Genomic DNA, 6,298 nt, shown 5'->3' with positions numbered 1-6,298 from the left:
CCGGCTCACGCATTCCGGGCCTGGGTCCTTGCTTCCTTGAAGAACCGCCTTCGTATAATTTCCTAAACATATTTCTTCCTCTGAAAAAATTCTGAAAATTTTAGTAACTCAAAATAAAAGTGAACCAAACTCAACAAAATTGATAGCAACTACTCCCACAAGTGCCTAGAGACTATATCATGCATTAGAACTACTTGGGACCATATAAATTTGACATGCAAGCTCAAGAACAGGGTCACCTAGGCAGCAAAAATTTGCAATAAATAAAGCACTAGAACAAAAACTAATTGGACCATTGGAGGAGTCACATACCGAAGAACAATCCCCCAAAGCAGTTTTGTGAATGGAGCTTTGAGCAAGGAGATCGAAAATGGCAGCAAGATGAGCTAAAACTCGTGCTTGAGCTGGTTGGTGATTTTTTTGGGAGGAAGAATGAGTGTGTGGTGGCTGGAATAAGTGGAGGGGGGCCACCAGGGGCCCACGAGGCAGGAGGGCGCGCCCAGGGGGGAGGGCGCACCCTGGACCCTCGTGGCCAGGTGCTTGCTCCCCCTGATGCGTTCTCAGTGCCTAATATTCTCAAATATTCTAGAAAAAAATCTTATTTCATTTTCGGGGCATTTGGAGAACTTTTATTTTCGGGGTATTTTTTATTTGCAAGGATAATTCAGGAAACAGACAGAAAATACTATTTTTTCTTTATTTAATCTAAATAACAGAAAGTAAAAGGAGGGTACAGAAGGTTGTGCTTTCTAACTTCATCCATCTCATGCTCATCAAAAGGAATCCACTAACAAGGTTGATCAGGTCTTGTTAACAAACTCATTCTGAATCGCATGAAACCGGAGAAATTTCGAATAACACTAAGTTACCTCAACGGGGATATGCACGTCCCCAATAATAAAATATCATATTTCTTCTTGGCAGTAGGAAGAGGAAATTCAAAACCTCCAAAAATAATTGATGGAATTTTTCCAATAGAGTTTATACTATGAACTTGAGGTTGTTTCCTCGGAAAGTGTACCGTATGCTCATTACCATTAACATGAAAAGTGACATTGCCTTTGTTGCAATCAATAATAGCCCCTGCAGTATTCAAAAAGGGTCTTCCAAGAATAATAGACATACTATCGTCCTTGGGAATATCAAGAATAACAAAGTCCGTTAAAATAGTAACGTTTGCAACCACAACAGGCACATCCTCACAAATATCGACAGGTATAGCAGTTGATTTATCGGCCATTTGCAAAGATATTTCAGTAGGTGTCAACTTATACAAATCAAGTCTACAATATAAAGAGAGAGGCATAACACTAACACCGGCTCCAACATCACATAAAGTAGTTCTAACATAGTTTCTTTTAATGGAGCATGGTATAGTTGGTACTCCTAGATCTCCTAGTTTCTTAGGTATTCCACCCTTAAAAGTATAATTAGCGAGCATGGTGGAAATTTCAGCTTCCGGTATCTTTCTCTTATTTGTAACAATTTCTTTCATATACTTAGCATAAGGATTCATTTTGAGCATATCAGTCAAACGCATACGCAAGATGATAGGTCTAATCATTTCAGCAAAAGCGCTCAAAATCCCCATCATCCTTTTTCTTGGATGGTTTAGGAGGAAAGGGCATGGGTTTCTGAACCCATGGTTCTCTTTGTTTACTGTGCTTCCTAGCAACAAAGTCTCTCTTATCATAACGTTGGTTCTTTGACTGTGGGTTATCAAGATCAACAGCAGGTTCAATCTCTGCATCATTGTTATTACTAGGTTGAGCATCAACATGAACATCATCATTAACATTATCACTAGGTTCATGTTCATCACCAGATTGTGTTTCAGCATCAGAAATAGAAATATCATTGGGATTCTCAGGTGTGTCAACAACAAGTTCACTAGAGGCATGCAAAGTCCTATAATTTTTCTTTTTCTTCTTTTTAGAAGGACTAGGTGCATCAACATTAGTTCTCTGAGAATCTTGCTCAATTCTCTTAGGGTGGCCCTCAGGATACAAAGGTCCCTGAGTCATTTTACCCCCTCTAGTCATAACTCTAACATCATTATCATTTTTATTATTATTTAATTCATTGAGCAAATCATTTTGAGCTTTAAGTACTTGTTCAACTTGAGTGGTAACCATATAAGCATGTTTACTAATGAGTTTAAGTTCACCTTTAACTCTAGACATATAATCACTCAAGTGTTCAATCATATAAGCATTGTGTTTTAATTGTCTACCAAAAAAGCATTGAAATCCTCTTGCTTAGCCATAAAATTATCAAACTCATCTAAGCATTGGCTAGCAAACTTAGTAGGCGGGATTTTAGCTTTATCATATCTATAGAGAGAATTTACCTTTACTACCTGTGTCGGGTTATCAAGACCATGTATTTCTTCAATAGACGGTAAATTCTTAACATCTTCAGCTTTTATACCTTTTTCTTTCATAGATTTCTTTGCCTCTTGCATATCTTCAGGACTGAGAAATAGAATACCCCTTTTCTCCGGAGTTGGCTTAGGAGTTGGTTCAGGGAGTGTCCAATTGTTTTCATTCGTCAACATATTATTCAATAGAATTTCAGCTTCATCAACAGTTCTTTTCCTGAAAACACAACCAGCGCAACTATCCAGGTGGTCTCTCCACTCGTAGTTGAGGGATAAATTTTAGTTCTTTCGTCTTTCAAGTTCCTCATAGTGACCAGCAGATATAAATCCCAAGTGACTCAAAAAATAGAGCTATGCTCCCTGGCAATGGCGCCAGAAAATAGTCTTGATAACCCACAAGTATAGGGGATCACAACAGTTTTTTGAGGGTAGAGTATTCAACCCAAATTTATTGATTCGACACAAGGGGAGCCAAAGAATATTCTCAAGTATTAGCAGTTGAGTTGTCAATTCAACCACACCTGGATAACTTAATATCTGCAGCAAAGTAATTAGTAGCAAAGTAGTATGGAAGTAACGGTAACAGTGTCAACGGCAAAGTAACTAAGCGAAGAACAATATGTGAAAAGCTCGTAGGCATTGGATCGGTGATGGAGAATTATGTTGGATGTGATTATTCATGCAACAGTTATAACATAGGGTGACACAGAACTAGCTCCAATTCTTCAATGTAATGTAGGCATGTATTCCGAATATAGTCATACGTGCTTATGGAAAAGAACTTGCATGACATCTTTTGTCCTACCCTCCCGTGGCAGCGGGGTCCTATTGGAAACTAAGGGATATTAAGGCCTCCTTTTAATAGAGTACCGGTCCAAAGCATTAACACATAGTGAATACATGAACTCCTCAAACTACGGTCATCACCGGGAGTGGTCCCGATTATTGTCACTTCGGGATTGCCGGATCATAACACATAGTAGGTGACTATAGACTTGCAAGATAGGATCAAGAACTCACATATATTCATGAAAACATAATAGGTTCAGATCTGAAATCATGGCACTCGGGCCCTAGTGACAAGGATTAAGCATAGCAAAGTCATAGCAACATCAATCTTAGAACATAGTGGATACTAGGGATCAAACCCTAACAAAACTAACTCAATTACATGATAAATCTCATCCAACCCATCACCGTCCAGCAAGCCTACGGTGGAATTACTCACGCACGGCGGTGAGCATCATGAAATTGGTGATGGAGGAAGGTTGATGATGACGATGATGACGGATTCCCCTCTTCGGAGCCCCGAACGGACTCCAGATCAGCCCTCCCGAGAGAGATTAGGGCTTGGCGGCGGCTCCGTATCGTAAAACGCGATGAATCCTTCTCTCTGATTTTTTTCTCCCCGAACGTGAATATATAGAGTTGGAGTTGAGGTCGGTGGAGCACCAGGGGGCCCACGAGGCAGGGGGCGCGCCCCCCACCCTCGTGGACAGGGTGTGGGCCCCCTGGCCTTGATTCTTTTGCCAGTATTTTTTATTATTTCCAAAAATAATCTCTGTGAAGTTTCATGTCATTCCGAGAACTTTTATTTCTGCACAAAAATAACACCATGGCAATTCTGCTGAAAACAGCGTCGGTCCGGGTTAGTTCCATTCAAATCATGCAAGTTAGAGTCCAAAACAAGGGCAAAAGTGTTTGGAAAAGTAGATACGACGAAGACGTATCAGAGGCGAGCGGGAGGGAGATTGGCGGGAGGAATGGAGAGAATGAGAGGGAAGTGGGGGGAAAAGCGGGAAGAAACGGCGGGAAGAGGCGCTCGACTTGCCGACAGAGCGGCCCCACGCCCCTTTTCGCTTGTGCCGGCGCCCCCAGGCGCCCCTAGCGCGCCGGGTTCGGCTCGGGTGCGCCGGCTGTTATTTCGGCCCAACCCGGCGAAAAACAGACTCGTGGGGGTGCGACTAGGCCGATTTTCGCCCGTCGGCGCTAATAAAACGCCTGGCGGGGGGGGGGGGGCTGTTGGGGGGCGCGGCTGGAGATGCTCTAACCCCAATTGCAAAAAAAATCAGGATTTAACCATTTTCCCTACCGCTACCCGACCCGGCGTTAGGGTATCACATCCTACGGTCACACCCCCCAGGCGGTAGGGTGACGACCGTTAACACCAGCTAACGTGGCAAAGAGGCCTACCGCCAAGGACCCATGCGGTAGGATGATCGAGCCTACCACCAAGCACCCAAGCGGTAGGTCCGTGTAGTGGATAAGGTGTTGGGGTGAACGGGTGGGACCCACTACCCACTCATTCACCCTCAATCTTCTTCTTCCGCTCGAGCTCATCCTCTTTTCCGCTATCTCCCCCGTCAACGCACACACTAAATCCCCCTCCATTGATAGAGATTTGTCCGGTGGATTCAGAGCATTTGCATCACCCGAGGTACCTCTCCCACTCCCCCTTCTTTTGGTTGGTTGGAATCTTCTTTTTTGTTGAATTGCTTGCATTGTTGCAAACCCTAGTTCTTGCTCTTGTGGTGGTGAAATCAATGAATATGATGCATTTAGGGTTATGTTTGTGCTTTGACTATGTATTGTGTGCCTACCATTGTTAGGGGCACTGTTCAAGAATTCACCCGATCAATCAGTTAAAGGGCCAGTTAATTGCTACTCATAGCGTGCCCAAATCGAATAGCACTTATTCGTCGCGTTAACTTGTTAGGCCAATTAATTGGCCAGTTAGACCGATTAATCTATTATTAGGCCGATTAATCCCTTGTGGCCCATTAACTGGTGGGCAAACAAAGCCCAGATTTTTGTCCTGTAACCCCTTCCAGCCCCATCCCACTACTTAATAGCTAGTATTAATAATTTTACCTCCCTTCTATGCCTTTTATATGTGTATGACAACATGTTTTTGTATATTACATAGTTGGGAGCATGAGAGTTTGGTATATTACGTAAAAAACTAGGTATAAATTAGCAAGTTCCTATTCAATCTACCGATTAATGGTCGACCGATTAATCTGGTTAATAGGTCGATTCACTGATTAATTGCTACTCCTAAACTGACCGAGCAGCTACCAGTTAATGATTTCTTGAACATTGGTTGGGGTAGCAAGATCTTGTGCTAGGGTTAGTTGTTATTGAAAGTGCTAGTTATCGACTAGAGGGGGGGTGAATAGGCGATTTTTATGAAAGTCTTCAAAACATGGAAGTTTCGAAGACAAACTATAGAAATGAACCTATTAACATGCAGCAGAAGGTAGACTACACTATGCAAGCCATAGTCAAGTATTCAATGAAGTGAAAGCACGACGACTAATAGCAGCTAGGTAGTAATGATCAGGATGGAAGATAGTATGAAGCCAAACAACAATAGAAGTCACACAGTGAAGTCAAACAGGTAACACAGGCAGGCAATGACTTCACGAAGACAAACTGTGAATAAAGAGAGGGAGAAGATAGAACCAGTCGCTTGGTGAGGACAAGGATTTGTTGGACCAGTTGCAGTTGCTGTGACAACTGTACGTCTGGTTAGGGAGGCTGAGATTTAACTCAGAAGACCGCGTCTTCACCTTATTCCCCTTGAGCTAAGGACACCCAGTCCTCGCCCAATCACTCTGGTAAGTCTTCAAGGTAGACTTCCAAACCTTCACAGACTTCGTTCACCGGCGATCCACAATGACTCTTGGATGCTCAGAACGCGACGCCTAACCGGTTGGAGGATTCACAATCCTCAAGTGTAACAAGTCTTCAGGTCACGCGGATAGAAAGACTTCAGTGATGCCTAACACTCTTTGGCTCTGGGTGTTTGGGCTTTGTCCTCGCAAGGATTTCTCTCTCTCAAAAGCTTCGGAGGTGGGTTGCTCTCAAACGACAAAAGCCGTGCACTAACTCTGAGCAGCCACCAATTTATGGTGT

Source organism: Triticum aestivum, chromosome 1D, assembly GCF_018294505.1.
Source record: "Triticum aestivum cultivar Chinese Spring chromosome 1D, IWGSC CS RefSeq v2.1, whole genome shotgun sequence".
Classification (NCBI taxonomy): Eukaryota; Viridiplantae; Streptophyta; class Magnoliopsida; order Poales; family Poaceae; genus Triticum; species Triticum aestivum.
Note: the sequence above shows the minus strand (reverse complement) of the source record.